Source organism: Culex quinquefasciatus, chromosome 1 (genome assembly GCF_015732765.1).
Source record: "Culex quinquefasciatus strain JHB chromosome 1, VPISU_Cqui_1.0_pri_paternal, whole genome shotgun sequence".
NCBI classification, from domain to species: domain Eukaryota; kingdom Metazoa; phylum Arthropoda; class Insecta; order Diptera; family Culicidae; genus Culex; species Culex quinquefasciatus.
In genome coordinates, this window is record NC_051861.1 from 113,420,299 (window position 1) to 113,442,447 (window position 22,149).

The following is a 22,149-nucleotide window of genomic DNA, read 5'->3' on the forward strand; positions in this document are numbered from 1 at the left end:
GATGAAATTTCATCAAAAATAGTTCAAAATAAATTGCTATTTACGTTACCAGATTGAATCTAAAATTTTCGGGCAAAATAATTAATTTCCTAAGGGGCCATCCATAAACCACGTGGACACTTTTTTTAAAGCTAACACCACTCCTAAAATTTGTGGTGTTTTTATCATGAAAATCAAATCGTGTGATTAAAATGCACTTAGTGAATCAACAAACATAATTTAATAGAGTTTTAAAACTTTTCCAATTGTTTAAGAAAATAAGGTCAGAATTTGAGGTATTTATTCTTATATTGTTTAGAGAAATGACATCTGCAAAAATTATGCACCAAGTTTTGTAAAAAAATAGTTGTTTAAAAAGAGGTAAACGATTGAAAAACAGGAAATTGGGTGGAGGTTTAAAAAAAAATTAGAACCGTTAAAACGTTTATGTTAATTTTTCCTGTTATAAGCAAATTACCTTTGTTTTGCTTTCTTTTTTACATAATGCTGGTCAAAGTTGGCCCGAAAAAAAAGGGGGCAAAACAATATTTTTTCAAAAAACATCAAAATTTTAATGGAATTTGATGTGCAATCAGCTGAAATCAATTTAAAATGCTTTCTCCTGCGTTTAGAATCATTTTTAGCATGTTTGGGTTGATTTAAAAATCTCTAGAATTTTTGAAAATTTTCCATGTTATTATTGCAAAATGTTTTTTTTTTTCACTAAATTTTTTGTTTTCGTCAAATCTTACACTTTTTTAAAACTAATGATTGCAAAACATCTGCATTAGTGTAAAATGCATTTTTAAACACTTTTTCCATGCAAATGTAGAAACTATGGCTTGTTATTTCAATATTTATTTATTTTTTATTTGTTTGCCCTCCCCTCGATCCCTGCTAGAGCCAAGGGACAAAAACTTTGAAAAAGATTTGCATCGGCCTAAATAAAGAGTAGAGATTAGCGAAAAAAAAATCTTGGCAATTGAACAGAAAAAAGAAATTCATTTTTTTCTTTATTTTTAACTTTAAAGTTTAAATGTATCTCCAGTTTACTCTCAAAATTTCACCCCAATCCCAGCATGCCAAAAAAGTACTTTTTAAAAATTATCGTTTCCTTTTACAACGGTTCAGTTACAAACGAAGCCATTTTTTTTTATTGTCGAAACACACACACAGAGGGTGACGAGCAGCAGAATTTATTTCATTGTTTTTGTGCCGACATTGCCAAAATTGTGTAAATCGAACGGAGGGCCGACGGCAAATTGAGGGTTTTGCAAAACTATCGCCAGATGTCGTTGTTTTTTTTTAAAGGAAATCGCCTAAAAGTAGGCAAAATTTTGTTTGAGCTTGATTTTCAGAAAAATAAAATATTTTTGCTGGAAAAAATCCAAAACACTCACAAAGAGAGAGAGAGAAAACAAAACGAATGGCATTGAACGGGTTGCACCCGGAGAAATGCAGTAAAATGACAGTATTTTTACGCTCTTTATTTGTTTTGTTCGTAATGGAGAGCAAAGAACAGACGAACAAAGCAGGGATCGAGGGGGAAGGAGCGGCCAAGAGTTATGAATTGCGGAAGGTTTACGCTCCATTAACTTCCGATATGACTAGTGTAGTGTCGATATCCGGCCACTAGGTGCCGCCCCGGCTTCAGAAGAGGGGAGGCGGAATTGAGGTTAGGATTTCTGTTCTGGTTTTGCGGGACACGGTTTTTTTTTTACAAGGTATTGTTTATGGTGGACTATTTTTTATTGCTTGTTTCCCTCTAGGTTTGCGAGTGCGATTGATTACAGGATTTTGCAATTTTGTGAAAAAGAGGGGGAGGGTGGAGAGAAGGGAGGTCCTCCAGGTGGAAAGTCCAATGTTTAGTGGTTATGAATATTTTTACATAAATTGATTGGCAATCGATTGGATGGGATTATTTTAACCTGCTGCTGCTGCAATCTGCTGTTGTGCGTGATTATTACGCGTGTTGCACACGTGTACATTGTGAGTAATTTTTTACTTTCGTTTAATCAATTTATTATCATAGCTGGAAGCGATACAGGTTTTTTTACCAATCGTGAAAGAGATGAATTTAATATTTTTTTATTTAAAATCTGCTCTGAATTAATGTTATAAATTTTCGCTTTGAAAATAATAATCATGAAAATGTTAGTCACTAATCAACAAGCTTGGTCAATGAAAATTCAACAATTGAGGGTTTTTACTTTGACAACTAAGAATAAAGTGCCATGCGTCTCCTTGGAAATTAAACAGCCAATAGAAATTAAAGGAGACACATGAATGATTGTGCTGTGAATTTACATTACTTTTACCAAAGATTTCTGTAGTAACATTTTTGGTGTCTTTAACACTACAAAAAATATTGATTCTACAATTCTATAGGTAAAAAACAGTAACTGTACCAATTTTGAGCCAAATCGGTTAAGAGTCGCTTTTCATCGTTGAAGTTTGTATGGGAAAATTCGAAAAAATGTATGGGAAAAAGCAGACATTTCTAAATTCCTCCAGAAGGTGACGATAAATGTGTCAGATCATTGTCAGGTGTGAGATTTTTATGCGAAATTGTATGACAAACAACTTTGTCGAACATCGCAAAACGATCCGAGTTAACCCTGACGAGTCATTAACGATTTAAAGAAGACGTTTTTGTATGAAAAGATTTTTGTTCACCAACTTGATATAAAGTTTAAATTAAGCTTAATTTTCATTAATTTAATTTCCATTTAATCAAATTTTACAGCTTGATGATTTTAAATTTATGATTTTCATTTTATGATCTCGTTTTATAATCACTAAAAACTTTTGATGTAAAACCCGATTTTTCCTGACGTAACAAAAAAATTGTTGAAAAAATTTGAAAAGACAGAACTGTTGTCGTTTTTTAACAAGTAAACATATAGAGTATTTAAATAATCATGTAAAGTAATGTTAGCGTAATCATTTGAACTAAACTTCAAAAAAATAATAATATAGAGAACTTGTTCACATTTTTACACATTTTTTAGTTAGTATTACTCAAAAAAGAGGTAATGTTCAACCTACCAAATTTTTAAGATTCCAAAATTCAACTTTTTTTTTTGCTGTGTACTATAAATACTTCCCTGCCAAGCTCTGCAAGGCTCTAAGCAATTCTTCTCATATTGTATTCCAGTTTTTCATATTACAAGCGGACTCTTCAAAGTTCGTTTTTGCCTGTTGAAAAAACGGTATTTTGAATTTCTTCAAAAGTGTGAAGCATTTAAAATGCTTTTTGCCTTCCTCACCTTATTTAATTTATATTTTAAAGCTTTAAACAGAAATAACGAAGGAATTCTGGAAGGTTTGGTAGCTTGAACATTTTCCTTTTTTAGTAATATTACATAAAAAAGAGTAAAAATTTGAATCTAATGAAAATTTACCAACATTGATGGAAATTCACCAGTTCCTGATACAATTATTACAATTTTTTTGACACAAAATCTGTCATCATTCCCTGATGAATATTACCATAATTTTTTACTGGGTACTTTTGACGTTCCATTTTCGAAGGTTGTGTTGATTCCCTTGGATTTAATGAATTTATTTCAAATAACTTTTTTTAACTAGCAACTCCTGTTATGTTAGAAAAAAAAGTTCTATTTTGTCGAAGGAAGCATAATTATTGAGAACAAAAAAGGCAAAATTTTCAAACAAATGAATAATTTGATAGCCCAGTTGTAGATGCAGAAAAATGTTCACAATTTAAGTTTGGAACTAAACTTGTTATTCAACCTGCCATAGCTTTTGCGGTTTTTTTTTTTTTTTTTGAACGAATTTTCATAATTGTTTTGGGTAGAGCAAATGAATTTTACTGCCAAAATTCGAACAAACGCATGTAAACTGATTGTAATGACTTTAGAAGTTGTTTTTTTTCATTTCAAGCCAAATTGCAACAATTTACGACAATCTGAAAATGATTTAATAAATTTAGTAAAAATCTAAAAAATAAAATTTTATTTTTAGAAAACAAATCTAGCAAATTAATTTAATTGGGACAAAGATAAAGATTGCAAAAAAACGTACACAGAAAAAAATTATGGTAATATTCATTAGGAAACGGTGACAGATTTAGTGGCAAAAAAAGAATGATAAATTTTACCCCAGAAAATGATGAATTTTCATCAGTTTTTGATGAATATTCATCAGATTCACATTTTTACACATTTTTTATGTAATATTACTCAAAAAAGAGGTAATATTCAACTTACCACTTTTTTTTACACTTTTTTCCTCTCATTGTACTGATATTTGGCAAACAAGCTTAACATTAGAAATTAAGTTTTTTTTTATTTGCATTTGATTTTACGGGTAGAATATTTGAGAAATGTGACGCATTGAGCGAACACCAAAGAATTTCACGGGTTCTCAATGTAAGAACCAAATTCCACGCATTCCGCAAAATCTCTAAAAAATCACTAACCCTAGTCATCGAGTGTAAAGCTTTTTTTTAACAATATTGATGGTTATGCTATTAATAGCTACACAGTAAAAAAAGTAATGCATAAAAAAATTATGTGTATATTCATCAGGAAGAAGTGACAGATTTTGTGTCAAAAAAAGTGTAAAATTACATCAGGAATTGGTGAATTTTCATCAGGTTCATATTTTTTATGTAATATTACTCAAAAAAGAGGTAATATTCAACCAAACAAATTTTGTACATTCCATTTTTTTTTTGCTTTCACAGAAAAAAATCATGGTAATATTGCATCTGGAAAGGGGTATGTCAGAAAAAATGTGTAATTTTACCACCTTTCTGTAGTAATGTAGCTTTTTCAGTCTAAATTGAGGTAAAATTACATCAGAAATGAAGTAATATTCATCCTTCCAAAATTACACAATTTTTTACTGTGTTGTGGTAATATTACAAGTAAGAAGGGTCAGAAAAAATGTGTAATTTAACCTTAGAAAATGTGTAATTATAGCACTTTTCTAGTGTAATGTCACTTTTTCAGTCTAAATTAAGGTAGAAAAATGAAAAAATGAAATGAAAACACATTTTTTACTGTGATATTAATAAAATTTGCAATAGTCTAAATTTACAAAATACTTTTAACAATAGAATTCATTGATTAGTTGATTTTTTTTATTGTTCCATTTCTTCAATAATTTGCAATATATTTTTCATTAAATGAGCTTTCAAAATAACATATTTTGTATTCTATTTATATTGTTAAGTTGATAATTGACGTAATTGGATGTTCACCAACCAAGCAAAAAATCCAATGGTAAAATCGCATGCAACACAGAAAAAAAATCATGGTAATATTGCATCTGGGAAGGGGTACATCTTTTGTGTCAGAAAAAAAGTGTAATTTTACTTCTGGAAATGTGTAATTTTACCACTTTTCTGATGTAATGTCACTTTTTCTGTCGAAATTGAGGTAAAATTACATCATAAAAGAGGTAATATTCAACCTTCCGAAATTACAGCTTCCAAATTTACATTATTTTTTACTGTGAAAAGCATGCACATCACCTTCGTCAAAAAGACTCTTAATATTACACACTGCATGTACAATTTTTGTTAACAAAAAAAAATTCAGCCGACGGGATTCAATCCCAGCTCCACAGTAATAACTGGAGCCTTAGCCCGCTCGTCCATCAGGCCGATGAAGAATGGGAAGGATAAACGTATATATGAGCTCATAGAAAAAAAATATATAACATCTGGAAAAAGGTACATCTTTTATGTCAGAAAAAATGTGTAATTTTACCTCTGAAAATGTGTCATTTTACCTCTATTCTGGTGTAATGTTGCATTTTCAGTCTAAATAGGGGTAAAATTACATCATTAAAGAGGTAATTTTTAAACCTTCTAAAATTTCATTGCTGTGCTTGACATTTTGATCGAGTCGGTTTCCCATACTGATGGGCTACATACTTCAGCGTGTAATATTACATAGAATTTCACAACATAATGCAACATTTATTTTGCACCCAAGCCTTTTACACGCAGCTGGATTACTACTTATTTTTGTGTGCACAGAAAAAAAAATAATGGTAATATTACATCTGGGAAGGGGTACATCTTTTATGTCAGAAAAAAAGGTGTAATTTTACCTCTGGAAATGTGTAATTTTACCACTTTTCTGGTGTAATGTCACTTTTTCAGTCTAAATTGAGGTAAAATTACATCATAAAAGAGGTAATATTCAACTTTCCAAAATTACAGCTTCCATATTTACATTATTTTTTACTGTGTGTACGGATGTATTCACAGCCATAAATGTGTCAATTTGGAAGGTGCATTATCGGCAGGTTTGATATTACCTCCTCTATGATGTAATTTTACGTCAATTTAGACTGAAACATTGGCATTTCAGCGAACAAGTGGCAATTTTACACACGTTTAGAGGTAAAATTCTTTCTAACGTAAAAGAAGCAATGATTCCCAGGTATAATATCACCTTGATTATTTTTACAGAGATTGATATTTGTATTTTTCAAGTATGACCCATGGAAAACGATTTATTTACACAACATCTTAAATCGTAAAATAAAAATAAAGTTTAGCTAAGGTTTAATGTAGGTATACTTTGCTTAAGTAAAGCAAACTTTTGCAGCACTACAAAACTTTTTTTTTTGTTATTTTCAGAATAAAATAAAATGATTTCAAATACTGTTTAAAACACAACATTATTAAATTCATAATCGTTATGCTAATAAAAACGCAAAGTGACGTGTTAAGATTTTTGTTTTAAAAGTGAGATTTTATCGAGTTTCAAACTACATCATGAATGCAACTATTTTTTTTTTAGTTTTATAACATTTATCTTTTTAAACAGTTTTTGAATTTATTTCTAATAACATTTTTACAAGAAGCTGAAAAGAATAACGAAGGTAAATTTTTTTTCCAATAGTTTGAAAAAAGTTGCAAAAGTTGTGTTCCGAATTTGTAAAATTCGAGAGTTGATGGTCTTTTAAAAATTATCTATAAAATAGTCAACATAAATTGTTCCTTTTTTTAGCAAAAACATTTTTGACCCAAAATCCTTATCCCAAAATTGTTATTTCAGATAAGTATTGAGAAGTTTTACAGTGCTTTGACAGAAGCTTTGTGATTAAGCTGTGGCTCAATTTTATTATGGATAAATATTTTTTGTCTACATTAAAATTAAGTTTGAAAATATTTTAATGGTTAAATATTCCTTATTTTTGTGTAATTTTATCTAAAATTATTTATAAAAAAGATGTCTGGTCACAAAATTGTGTAATTTGACATCAAAAACTTGTAAAATTTGCTACAGTTTCTATTGAACTTTTGTACACATTAATTTAGGTAAAATTACACAAAAAAGATGTAATAATGAACCACCAAATATTAAAATTTCAAAAAAATATTGCTTCGCAGTAAACAATGAAAAAATGATTCTTTCTCTCAATATAAAATTTGAAAGCAACATATTTAATTACAGAAAATCTTCGGTTTTGACAACCAAATCAACACCACCACATTATCAACAACATTCCAGTAATTTATTCAATGCAATTCCAAGTCAACTCTCCTACAAATCCCAACCACTAGCAGCTCCTCCCTGGACACGGAGAGAATTACGCCAGTATCAATAGTGTGCACAGACACTCAGCATAATTTCGCACTTCGATAGATCCCTTTCTCCGGCGCAAAATGGCAAAATGGCAATGGTTTGCGCGACCAAAGCCCATCATCATAATTCATATTGCAATTTTGCCTCCTCCTCCCTCCTCCTTCTCCAAGCAGAATTCCAACAAATCGCGAGAAACATATTGAGCATGACAGTAGTACCAGGTAGTAGGAAGTCGCCTCTGGAGTCAGTGGAAGCAAACAACAACATCCATCCCTCCCCCCCTTCCTAGCACTCTCTTATTTTAAAAATTACCATACAATATGAATATATTCCACCTTTCTTCATCCCCTTTGCAGTTAGTTAGGTGCTGAACGAACGAGGCCGGGTGACGAAAGGCAGCACCTGGTGATCCACCCCGGTTACACTCGCACAAAAGTGGGTGTAACTTTACCGGGCTGGTAAAGTTACAGGCATTTTGTTACACTTTAGCATAATTCTCATGAAATTTGGAAAACACATTTGAAGTTGGCTTCAAAAACTTAAAAAAATGCAATCATGTAAATTTACATGATTTAACATGTAATTTTACAGGAAGTCCTTTCCGATGTTTCCTTAATCAAATTCGATGATTTGTTTTTTCGCAACAGTGCCACCATGGTTGTTACACACTTCAGCTGCCGCTGCCGCCACCAGAGCGGAAGCCCCAACCTTTGGCCTGGCTGTGGTGGCTGGCCAACTGGATGTAAAATTGCATATGAATATAAATTCTTATTTATTTATTCGTCCCCCGCACACTGGAAGCTAACTTTCGTGGGTGTGTTCGTGTGTGTGTGTGTGCTAAAAAGGGAACGATTTATGGGATGCCACCGCAGTTGGTACCTGTTTGAAGAATAAAAAAAAGAGACTTTTTTTGTTGTTGTTGAGGAGCTTTTCAAAAGCTTCTCACCAAAGTTGAGCGATTGGGAAAGGAGCTAGAATTGTTACTTTCTTCTGGAAATTTGTGAGTGTGCTAAGAGAGAATCATAATTGGAGATGTCAAGAACTGTGGTCACAGTATAAATATAAAGCAAATGAAATTGCTAATTGAAAGTTGCTGAGATTTGAAACAAAACTTCTAGTTTTAAAACACTTTATTCTTTTTGATTATTTTGAAAAACTGTACATAACATTAACTATTCAAAATTGTTACAAAAACAACGAAAACAGAATAAAAAACTCAATAACAATAAAAAATTGCCTGCGTTAACTTCGGCAATAGTTTTGTTTTGAAAATATTGTCCCCTTCAAAATTGTTTCAAAAAGTCAGATTGCTAGAAAAATATCGTATAGGCCTCCTTTAAAGTTTGCAAATTGAATCAGGGAGCACAAAATTCATTTAAAAAAAAACTTTAAATTTGCAATGAAAATAAACGGGAAATCAATTGATAACAATTGAAAATGCATTTTCCTGCGTTGAAAATCTATTTTAGCAAAAGATTTCTCGAGAAAACATAGAATTTCTGAAATCATACAACTATTTGGAGGCTTGTAACTTCAGTTTTTATACTTTTTTGCCCTTTATTAATTGTTGACCATTTTCATAATTTTATTGATATCTCATTTATTTTTTCAGTGGCATATTTATACTTCTTGCTCGAATTGTTGTTAAAAATTGGGCATGAAATTAAAATTTTCATTTTATAGGTTATTTATTGCTAGATTTCAACACCTATTCACTATGGTTTCTTTTATTATTTGAATTTCGAAAATTTCGCCAAAAATGCTGAAAACTGCAATTTAAAAAAAAGCAAATCTCTTAAAACAAAATCTCGAAAAAAAAATATTTTTGTTTAAAGTCTCAGTTGAAGCAAAGAAGCGAAAAAGCTTAGTTTATAGTTGTTTGTTTCTTACTACTTTTCTGATTGGGAGAGGTGCAAGTGGTAGAGAAGAATTTATATAAGTCTAATTTTCTACAATTAACTTCTGGTGTAAACTTTTTGGTTTCCTTCTTTATTTATTTTTGAGAGAATTTTTTCTTTTATTTTGTGTTCTGCAAATTTTCATTTGGATATTGCAAATTGTGGTACGCAGCATTGTTTGTGTTAACTTATTTTTTACAGAGGCAATTCACTGATTACTAGAGCTAGTGATTTTTCATGAAATTTGGTCAAAAACGTAAAAGTTGCTGCTCAGTGTATTAGAACATTGATTTTTGAATTCAATTTCAATTCAATTAGTTTTTATTAGTAAATAATCAATTCACAATTTCGTAATTCTTATAACCTAATAGAGTTTTGGAGTACCTTTCAACTATGATTTTTACTATAGTTCATTTTGATGTAATTGGATATTCTAACAATTGATTTGCCAACAGAAGGAAAAATTATTTTTTAAAAAAAACCTTCTAAATTTGCTAAGGAAAAGGATAGAGATAGAAAAGCTTAAAACTAGATCACAGTTTGTTTAGTCTTTTGACGTCGAAAAACTTCGCTGCACAAGGCAGCTTATCCGTTGTAGATATACTTCATCATAAGCTCACTCAGAGCTTGGAATTGTTCTGCCTTGTTCCGGCAGGCACGAAAGCGCGTGAGCATCTCTCCAGCAAGAGCGAAAAACTCGGGAAGCGTGAAGAGATCATCTCCGGTAACGTCTGCTTGTCCCGGTGAAGTACCGCTCCCAGAAGCGGCTACTCTAGCGTAAGAACCTCCCCAACCGGGAGGGAACGCTGGGTTGGTCGAATGGAACCGCTCCGCCGCCAGCTGCTGCAGCGTTCGTGCTCGAAGTCTTTGGAGGTTGGCGGGACGGATTTTTGAATTCAAACACACCACAACATTTTCATTGACAATATCAGTAATCAGTTGAAAAATATGGCAGCAATTAAAAAAACGATTAACATATTCCATTTAATTTGAGAAAAATCAAGATAAACTCGTTATTTTAGTTAATATGATTTGTTTTAATTCATGAGTAATTTTTTAAAATCTCTTACAAATGGAATATTGACTGAGCCCTTCTAAAGCAATGAAAAAAAATCCACAAAATTAAAATTTAAATTTTAACCCCACTAAGGCCGTTGCCGATATTTTTCTCAGTATTTAAAATTCTGAAATCTTAATTTTTTATTCAACTGATGAAAATTCCTTAAAATTTATCAAAACTGAACTAAACTAAAAAAAGAAATCAGCTTTTCTTGGAATATTGCAAACTTGTTCAGTATTTTTCCTGTACTGTAACACACTAATTTAATTTATTTCGGCAGTTTTCACGAAATTTGAATATCTCTTCCATATACTAGTATTATTAATCACTCATGTTACACTGATATCACTTCCACTTTGCTTATTGCTCGTCAAACTGAGTTTAATTCGCGCACTTGTGCCATTTTATCAACTATAACATTTTATTTTGATTTGAACCATTTTTCCCAACCTAAATATTTGTATAATCAGCACTGGTAAAAATTATTTTTGCAATTCCGTCGTCAAACTACCTACTTTTCCTGTCATTCTCAAACGACGTTTTCACAAAAGTTAACCATTGGTTTGATAAATATGAAAGTTCAAAAATATTGTGGGCAATTTTATAATTCGTTCCAAAATTGGTCTGAAAAATCAGGTGGCAAAACAAAAATTCCCAAAAAAAAACTTCAAAATTTCCATGAAAATAGAAGTCTAATCAACTGAGAACAATCTGAAATGCATTTTTCTGCATTGATAATCATATTTAGCATGTTTGGGCTTGTTTAAAAATGTTTTGATTTTTTATGAAATTCCAATGTACAACACCGCAAAAAAAATATTTTTGCAATTCCGTCGTGAAACTACTTACTTTTCCTGTCATTCTTGAACGACGAAATAGCCTACTTTTCTGTACCAAAAATAACAGAATCGAATAGCAACACTTTTCAAAATAAATGCTGAAAAGTTCTACTTTTCAGCACTGAAATGGGTGCTGAAAAGTTGAACTTTTCAGCACTTGTTTCGAAAAGTAACACTTTTCAACATTTTTTTGATTTAAACGATTTATTGATAAAATACATGAAAATTTGACTTAAAATTTCACTCAATGGGTGTTTTTCGGAATTGCAAAAAATGTTGTATGGAACTCGTTGCAAAACTTGATTTTTTCAGCACTTTTTGTATTTATCCAACTCGGTGAACCTCGTTGGTTAAATGTACGACTCGTGCTGAAAAAATCCTCTTTTTGCAACTTGTTGCATAAACTACTATTTTCGCAAAAAATTAAATTTTCGTCAATACCTACTTAGATATTTTGGAAACTAGTGATGGCAAAACAACTGGACAGGTGTATAATGCATTTTAACACACTGTTTTCATTTAAATGTTGAAACCATGGCTCGTTATTTAAATTTTAATATTTTTTTTATTTTTTTTTGCTGTGTAGAAACTTCAACTTATTCAAACACTATTCATTTCTCAAATTGATGACTGACAATTGTTTGTTGATCTGCTTTATCAATTTTGGCGAAAGATAACCTTTTGCGGTTTTGACATGCAAATATCACTAATATCGTTTTCAACAAGGCTAAACAACTTTCAGTTTATTCTGTTAAATTTTCATGACAGTCTTCAAAAAATGTAGGAATCCGGAAAAAAATACATTATTTGTTATTAAAAAATGCACTTAGCGTACAGGATCAACGAATTAATATTTGAACGTAAAATTACAAAGTGATTTTTGAAATGAAATAAATCAGCTTAATTCCTTTAAAGAGTAAAATTAGGTTAATTTTTTTTTTGGTTTTTGCTTAATTTGATTTGACTAAATTCTATTCTATATCTATCAGCTTTTGTTGTTCAAGACAATTTTTTTTCGAAAAATCGGCTCTAAAAATTAGAAAACAATACAAATTATATTTAAAAAAAACCTCCAAAATTTGAATGGAAACAGAAATCTAACCAACTGAAAATAACCGAAATAGCACGTTCCATTTTGTGAATTTTCATGGTTGTTTTTCCAGCAAAAACATTTTTTTGTCAATTCTCGGTTATTTTGGACATTGACGCTTGCAAAACATTACGACTGGTGCATTTTAATAACGCTTTTTGAATTCTATTATTAGTTCTTTTTTTTATTGTTTGAAATTTTGAACTATGAACTTTTGATGTGATTTTAACTCTAGCGAAAAAAAAGAAAAATTTAAAGCGACCTTATTTTGACAAATTAAAAAAATGTTTTGATTTTTCTAAATCAGTCATCCGGAGCACAATAAAAAAAAATTTATGCATTTTTATTAATGTGGCAAATTGAAGCTCATTGTTCTATTTCCTGTTTATATTTTCCTAAGCCGTTCTCCAACTTGATACTCAACCCTGTAATGCCTACATTTTTTTTTGAGGATTTTTATTTTTCGCGTATTCAGGATGCATTTTGAGCACTTTAGTTCTTTACACTTTTCTTGTTCTATGATAATTGGTTCCATTTTTAAGTTTTTTTTTCATACATTTATCTTGTTTAGTTTTTGTTACTTCTTCTACCTTTTGCCTTTTTTGTTTTTACTTGTTTTTACTGACAATTTTTTTTTTGCACGTTTTCCACATTTTCTTAATATAAAACGATACCATTGTCATTTTAAATTGTAAAAAAATGTGAATAAGCATAGTCTGGAACACTACAAAAATTATTGCACATTTTTAGATACTTGAAATATAGAAAATTTTGGTGGAAAACGCAGGCAAAGTTGACTCCAGAAAAAAAACACATTTTTAAAAAACATCGAAAAAGTCATCTAAAACAAGTCAATCTTCCAGCCCTAAATTTGATTAAATTTTAAGAGTTCCTTTTTCCAATACTCTTAAAAGATCAAAAATTGGTTGAAAATTTGATTTTTGGGTTGTAGAGGGTTTCGATAAGTGTTCAATGTGTGTCCGTATTTTTGTTTTTCTCGCTTATGTTGTTAAAATAATGAAATTTTAACTGGAAGTATTGCTTGATACTCACATAAAGATTTAGATTCAAGTAAATATGTCCAAATTTCTACAATTATGCATTTTCAAGCATTTTCGAAATTTAATAAAACAAAGATGAACAAGATGATGAACAACACGCCGGAAATTTAAGTTTTAACATCCAAAATTCACGTTTTCAATGATTCAATTGATTTAAATTCTGAGATTTAAAAACATTTAGGCCGCTGCAAATATTTTTTGAAGCTTATGTCATTAAAAATATATACATAAAAATTGAAATTACAAGCCATGGTATTAACATTTAATTTGAAAGAAGTGTTTAAAAAATGCATTTTACACCTGTTCAATTGTTTGGCAATTTTTAGTTATTAAAATATCAAAGCATTGACGATTTTTTTTGCCGAAAAAAAACATTTTATTTTATTTATAAGGCTGGTACAAATATTTTTAAAAGTTTTTGTCACCCCCCCCCCCCCCCCTTCAAAATTGGCCCGAAAAATCAGGGGGCAAAAAAAATATTTTTACAATAAACTTCAAAATTTCAATGAAAATTCAAGTGCAACCAGCTGAAATCAAATTAAAATACATTCTCCTGCGTTTAAAATCATTTTCAGCATGTTTGGGTTCATTAAAAAATCTTAAGATTTTTTGAAAATTTTCGATGCAAAATCTTTTTTTTTCGATACAATTTTTGTTTTTGTCAGATCTTAGATTTTTTGAAAACTAATGATTGCAAAACAACTGAACTAGTGTAAAATGCATTTTAAAACACTTTTTTCATTCAAATGTGAAGACTATGGCTTTTTATTTAAATTTTTTAATTTTTTTATTTTTTTGCCCCCCCCCCCCCTTGACCTCGGCCAGGGCCGAGGGACAAAAACTTTTTTAAATATTTGCATCGGCCTAACGGAATTTTACAAAAAATCAAAATAGTTTTGATCAATCCCAGACGTGCTTAATGTTATTTTTTGAAAAAAAAAAAGTTTTTTCCCCTGATTTTTCGGACCGATTTTGAACTTTGAAAGCGACCTAATACAGATAATAAAAAGTGTAAAATATTAAATACTCCAAAATTATGGCATTAGTGAATATATTACGATGGGGAGCAATTTTTTTTGACCAGAAATACCCCAATTTTTGACGAAATTTTTGAACTTTTTCAATTTAACTTTTTTTTTTGCAATTTATTTCCAGCAGTTTTTAGAGTGTGAAATTAAGTATCATCGCCCAAGTTGTAATGTCTTAGGCATTTTTCAATTAGATTCACTTCTTTATTCATAAAATGAAGCTGTTTATTTTTAATATTGTTTTATGTTTATGCTTGGAATTAGAAATTTGAGTAAAGAAAAAAAATAAGTTTGTATTTCAACAATGAATTATTTGATGATATTGCAAATTCAGGTAACATAAGGTGGCTTAAAATTTACAAAATTTATTGGAAGAGCGAAATTTAGTTTTGTTTTTGCAAATATTTCTTTTTATTTTGAAAACGAAATCCTTGGTTCAATATTTATCTTCGATTAATTTTTTTTAACAAATTAATTTACTTATTTTTTGATTTCAATGATTCTATTGGTGAATCATTGGTAAAAAAAAATCGAATAAACCAAAATGGGTTGAGTGAATATCAGTATTACGATAGGGAACAATATAATTTCAAACAGAGATTTAACAATAACATTTTATTGCTTTTATTTCAAACAGTTTTCAGAGTGTGAAATTCAGAATCATCGCCCAAGTTGTAATTTCTTAGGCATTTTTCAATTATCTTCACTTCTTTATTCATAAAATGAAGCCATTTATTTTCAAAAAAAAAAAATATGTTTATGCTTGGAATTAGAAATTTGAGTAAAGAAAAAAATTTAAAAAAAAAAGTTTGTCTCTCAACAATGAATTATTTCAAACTCTGATGATGTTGATACTTGAGGTGAAATAAGGTGGCCTAAAATCTTCAAAATTTATAGAAGAGCGCAATTTTGTTTTGATTTTTTTAATATACCGTAAACCGGGGTGACTTTGATAGGATTTCAATTTGTTTTTGGAATATTTTCCAACAGGTAAGGTTTTTCTCAAGATTATTTTTTTAAACATGTACTGAGGTAGGCCACACAATGTTCATGCAATATTTTGGAAAAAAAGGTTTTTTTTAATAGTGTTTAGAAAAATAGTTACATTAAAAATGCTTAGTTAAAATTCCGGGGTGACTTTGATAGTCGTAGTTTTTCTTGTAAAAATCATATTTAAGATGTTCAAACTTTATTTGTACAGCTGATAAAGTTTTTAAGAAAAAAAAAATCAATGTTTATTAAGGTTACTAAGTTTATAAGCTTTTTAACAAAATACATATAAATTTTAGGTAAAATTGTAAAAAAGTCGGAATTTTGCCTGAAATTTGTTAAAACTAGTTTTGTACAAAAAATTATTTATTTATATTGCATTTTATACTGAATTCAAAGCACGAATCACAAGTTTTCTTATTTTACATGAAATTTGTTTAACTGAAACTGCCTATAAATTTGGAGTTTTTTTTAAATTGTTTTTCAAAAACACATATTATTTATTATTTACAAACTTATTAAACCTTCTCCTAGTGGAAAATTGTCCAAAGAATCCGAAAATGCATTCCGTTTTCCGATTCAAAATCATGTTCATTGAGAAAATCATGACACTTTGAGAAGTTTAGAATAATGACTATCACCAACATTTTCTTAACTATGGTTAACTAACTTTTTAAACTCTTCAAAACTTTATGAAAAGTTCTTCTTGAGGTACTTTGAACACTTCTCTACCACGGTCAGCAGGATTCTAAACAATTCCGTGCGTATTTTAATTGTACTCTTCATTTTGCGGAAAAATCGCAAACCTATCAAAGTCACCCCGTTTTACGGTATATCTTTGATTCACACATTTCCAACAAATTGTAGTTGATTTTCAAAAGTTGAAGGGTGAAATCTTGAAGTAGGGTTCGGTTTCAATTCCAAATTTCTGATGTTTTCATCTTAGAATATCTGTCGAAATTTCAACAAAGGTAATATTTTAGTTGTTTTTTCTGTCTCAAGGTGTCTAAAAAGAATGATATTTTTTCGTGAAACAGATTTTTCTAATTTATTTTTGTGAAGGAATTAGACAAAAATTGCACTTCTGTAGTGATGCATAAATGATTTTTTTAAAGTGGAACTTTATCCTAATTTTTTCATGATTTTTTTTACTAAATTAATTTTTAAAAATAAACGCCTAACAACTAAAAATTACTACAAAAAAACATCGAATTCCCCCCCATGATCGCCACGCAACCTCGCGTTACAGCGTTCGCGTTACAACTACCCGCTCAACTTCGCGCAAAAGTCTTCGCGACCGATAGCACTCTTCCCGACGACGACGTCGTCGGGTGGCCCGATGTAAAACCGTTTCCCCCCCTGAATGCATGTGCAACACCACGACTCACACTGATTTACTTCTTCCTTGTATTTTTTTTTTTTCAATGACACACAAGCGCGACATATTTACCCAAACTCAGCGCGTTGCGGGGTGGTTTTGCCTAACTGCAGGCGGAAATTACTTTTTGTGCCTAGTTTTAAAGTTGAGTTCTTACCTCGTTGACCGTCGAAGGGCCGGCTGGCGCCGACTTGTGCGGGATGCCCTTGCGGCGGCCGCTCTTGAGGGGCTGTATTTTCGCTAAGCTGGGGGGGGGGGTTCCTCACAAGCCCGAATCACTCACCCAATTGACCCCGCTTTGGTTAGTTTTGAACAAGACACACACTGACACACACACACACACTTGTCACCGTTTTCTTTCAACCGTTTTGCACAAAAGCGCCTAGCGGTAGGCAATTCAGCCTAACGGTATGCAGCACGGCACACACAGACACAAACACACGCGACGATTACAGACTCGCACTCAATTATGTAACACGCACCAGGACACAATTGCATACACACGGGCGAATTTTGTGATTTTTTTTGCTGCTGCTCCGTTACTGTCTACTTTGCGGCGCGACGGCGACGAAACGACGGCTGCCACGAGATGGCGCTGGGTAAACGACACGCGGGTTGCCTGCTCGGCGGGCGCAACGCAACTGCACCGGTTGACGTCCAACCAGGAAGTGCATCCAGGATGGTTGTGTAACACACCACCACCAGAGGACGACACCGTCGAGAGAGAGAGTGTGAGAGAGCGACCACGACTTACGACCTTTACGGCTTGGAATCTCGCGCTGCACTAAATAATGACGCCGACACAACATTACTTTAAATGTACTGTGAAATATCCCATTTTTACTAAGAGAGAGAGAGGGGGCGAGCGCGGTTGCATACACACGGGCGCGCATCCAGCCCGACGGCGCGCCTGGATGTATGTAATGGAGCCAACTACTTCCTGGTTCGGGCCACACGCTAGTGTGCGAGCGGCACCCGACGGAAGTTCGGGAAGACTCGCTCGCGCGCGCACACCACACCACAATTACACCAAGTTACCTCACCAACTAGTGAGCCGTCCAGGAACCCATCCAAGTCGGTCGACCCTATTTACTCACCACTACCAGAGCAGCGCCCTCCGCTGAGCGCCCGACGACGACGACTACAACGACGCGTTCCATGCAGCTACTGCGAGCTGGTCGGGCGATGCACATGGTCGCCGCCATACCCCCGGCCTTGCCACGATACTGCCCAATACCCGCGCCGACAAAAAATCAACAAACTTTACACACAACACACCGAATGCCGAACGCCTCCCGAAGCGCCCATTGCAACTGCTGCTGCTGCACCCGGCTGCATACCATCCAGGCGCGCGCGATTACAGCCGGACTGCACCGAAGTGCACCCGAACCGCTTACGAAGGCTCCTCGTACGGAGCTCGTTAAATTTATTGGTCTCTCTGCTTTACTACCCACTTCCCCCTCACCCCCCTCAACGACACCCATTAAAGGTACATATATTTACCACCCGTCTGACAGCCAGGACGGGGAACCCACCACCCCTCCCCCCCCCCCCTCAAAAACATCCTTTGTTTACATGCGCACCAGACGGAGACGGAACTCACCGCACTGCCACTCATCATCGCCGTCACTCAAACCGTCTGCGCCGCGATGACCTACCCCAACTAGAAGCACTCACTCTCTCCGGCACTCTCCGTCACTCACCTGCGTTCGAAAACGTCAGCAGGCTCTTCCGCGGTACGCACACAACTTGTCGCACTTTAATTCGGCGGCTTCGCCGCCAACTCCGATCGCCGCGCGTGCTGTCGCCAAACAAAACTAGCCAAAACTCACCACTCTTGAAGGCATTCTGAGCGCGGATAGACCAAAAAGAGACCAAAAACCGTGACTGTTGACTGTTATCAGCAGTGCACGGCGAAAAAAGTGCACCATTGCACCAATACGAGTGCGCGCAAGTGTAAGTGTGGTGCACGATGCCTACCTTGCGGGGGCGCCGTCATCGTCAGTAACTCTTTACATACTCAGGCTGACAGTTGTAACTCTGGGTGGGGTAGGGGGAAGGGGGGGACACGTGCTGGGACACGGTAGACACATGTGACACACTTCTGCGTGTGTGTGTGTGTTTGTTTTGATCGGTTGGTGAGGAAGTTACTGCAGGGGTGAATTTAGACATTGGCGATGTTTTTTTTTAAACAAAATTATCAAAGATTCTGCAATAAAACATCAAGCAAATGCTGTCAAACGCGAGTGAATTCACTGAGGTGAAATTTGCAATGGCCGTGGTGAGTTGCTGAACTCTCAAATTGGATTTCAAAAAAATTTCGAAATGGCTCGAATTTTTTTAAGGGCATCCCTGAAACCAAAAAGCATTTTTGTGCCATATTCTTGATTTGCACAACGAAATGGGGGTGTTTAAATCGAGAATCGTTTAAAAAAAAGAATTTCCGTGACTTAAATTGAGAATCTGACTTAAATCAAGAGTCTTTGGGATTTCGTAATTTGTCGAAGAATTTTCAAAATGTATCAATTGAATATTGCTTAGTTATGATATTTAAAACATTTTCGCATGGTTTTGGAACACCTGGGATGTTCTAGTCCATCCGAAACTTCCGGAAATTTTGTGCAACTGGCTTACCAAAGAAACAAGTCGAAACATCAAAATTTTGACAACGGATCCTACCCAGACTACTCCAGTGAGTACGGTGGGCTACAGTACATTGTTGTAACAACTTATTGGGATGATCTGGGTCATCCAAGGACTCCCTGGAGGTCGACGGTTTTTGACCCCCGAACATATCCGCATAGCTTCAGTGAGTATGGTAGACTACTTTCCAGATGTTTTAAGATGTCCTGGGTCATTCAAGGACTCACTGGAGTTATCTGTGGATCTACCGCCGTAACAAGCCAGAGGTTGACGGTTTTAGACCCCGGAATATATCAGCATAGCTTCAGTGCGTATTGTTGACGTTTTTTGTGTTTGGATGTCCTGGGTCATCCAAGGACTTGTTGGAAGATCCCAACATACCAGGAATGAAGTCTACAGTACACACTGAAGCTATGCGGGTATGTCACAGGATAAAAATCCGACGACATCTGGCTTGTTACGGTGGTCAACCTGCAGATCTTAACTCCAGGGAATCCTTGGATGACCCAGGACATCTCAACACATGTGGAAAGTAGTCTACCATACTCACTGAAGCTATGCGGGTATGTTCCGGGGTCAAAACCCGTCGACCTCTGGCTTGTTACGGTGGTAGACCCACAGGTCTTAACTCCAGGGAGTCCTTGGATGATCCAGATCATCCCAAAAAGTTGTTACAACAATGTACTGTAGCCTACCGCACTCACTGAAGCAGTCTGGGTAGGATCCGTTGTCAAAATTTTTGAAGTTTCTTTGGTAAGCCAGTTTCATAAAATTCCCGGAAGTTTCTGATGGACTAGAACATCCCAGGTGTTCCAAAACCATGCGAAAATGTTTTAATAACATAACTAAACAAAATACAATTTAAACGGGGACCAAAGTCGGGGTTTTCACCATCAGTAGCTCCAGTGACCTACGGATACTCTGCATCATATTGGGATGTTATAAGAACTTCCGTCTGTATTCACCATCGATATAGCTTCAGGTAGCTTCAGTGAGCCACGACGGACTCGCTGCGTTCTGTTGGAATGTACGAGGTCATCCAGGAACTCCCGGAAGTTAAGGCCTGGATATCTACTTGATCAACGGGGGTCTATATGGCTGTATTAACCATCGGTATAGCTTCAGGTAACTTCAGTGGACTACGAAGGGCATTCAGCGGCATATTGGATTATTTTGGGTCACCCAGGAACTCCCGGAAGTCTTGGCCTGGATATCTACTTGATCAACGGGGGTCTATATGGGTGTATTAACAATCGGTATAGCTTCAGGTAGCTTCAGTGAACCACGATGAATACACTGGGATATGTTGGATTGTTATAGGTCACCCAGGAACTTCCGGAAGTTAAGGCCTGGATATCTACCTGATCAACGGGGGTCTATATGGCTGTATTAACCATCGGTATAGCTTCAGGTAACTTCAGTGGACCACTATCGATACTCTGCAGCATTTTGGGTTGTTTTGGGTCATCCAGGAACTCCCGGAAGTCTTGGCCTGGATATCTACCTGATCAACAGGGATCTATATGGCAATATTTAGCATCGGTATAGCTTCAGGTAGCTTCGGTGGACCACTATCGATACTCTGCAGCATTTTGGATTGTTTTGGGTCACCCAGGAACTCCCGGAAGTCTTGGCCTGGATATCTACCTGATCAACAGGTTTCTATATGGCAATATTAACTATCAGTATAGCTTCAGGTAGCTTCAGTGGACTACGATGGGAATTCTGCGGCATGTTGGATGATTTTGGGTTATCCAGGAACTCCTGAGAGTCATGGCCTGGATATCTACCTGATGAACGGGGGTCTATTTGGGTGAATTAACAATCGGTATAGCTTTTCATCGACCTATAACAATCCAAAGTACTCCAGCGTATCCATCGTGGTTCAGTGAAGTTACCTGAAGCTATACCGATGGATATTATACCCATGTAGATACCTGTTGATCAGGTTGATATCCAGGCCATGACTTCCGGGAGTTCCTGAATGACCCAAAACAATCCAACATGCCGCAGAATGCCCGTCTTGGTCCACTGAAGCTATCTGAAGCTATACAGACGGTTAATATAGCCATATAGACACCTGTTTATCATGTAGATATTCAGGCCATGACTTCCGGGAGTTCCTGGATGACCCAAAATCTTCCAACATGCCACAGAATTTCCATCATGGTTCACTGAAGTTACCTGAAGCTATACCGATTGTTAATTCACCCATATAGACCCCCGTTGACTAGGTAGATATCCAGGCCATGAATCTCAGGAGTTTCTGGATGACCCTAAACAAGCCACAGAGTGTCCATCGTGGTCCACTGAAGCTACCTGAAGCTATACCTATGGTTTATATAGCCATATAGATCCCCGTTGTTCGGGTAGATATCCAGGCCATGACTTTCGGGAGTTCCTGGATAACCCAAAATCACCCAACATGTCGCAGAATGCCAATTGTGGTCCACTGAAGCTACCAAAAGCCATACCGATGGTTAAGATAGACATTTAGACGCCCGTTGATCAGGTAGATATCCAGGCCATAATTTCCGTGAGTTCTTGGATGACCTAGTACATTCCAACAGATCACAAGGTAGGTCACGAAAGCTACCTGAAATTATCAC

The 22,149-nt window shown here is 34.5% G+C and overlaps 1 protein-coding gene across 1 annotated transcript in view; it reads right to left on the bottom strand.

Annotated features, from left to right (window-relative positions):
• Nucleotides 1-17,697, bottom strand: part of LOC6043608 — a 454,063-nt gene extending 436,366 nt beyond the window's left edge. Inside the window, exon 1 of the mRNA XM_038266500.1 lies at nucleotides 17,055-17,697. The gene's annotated coding sequence lies outside the window, so the exon portion shown is untranslated. The remainder of the gene's footprint in view (nucleotides 1-17,054) is intronic.
• Nucleotides 17,698-22,149: the final 4,452 nt, after the last annotated feature.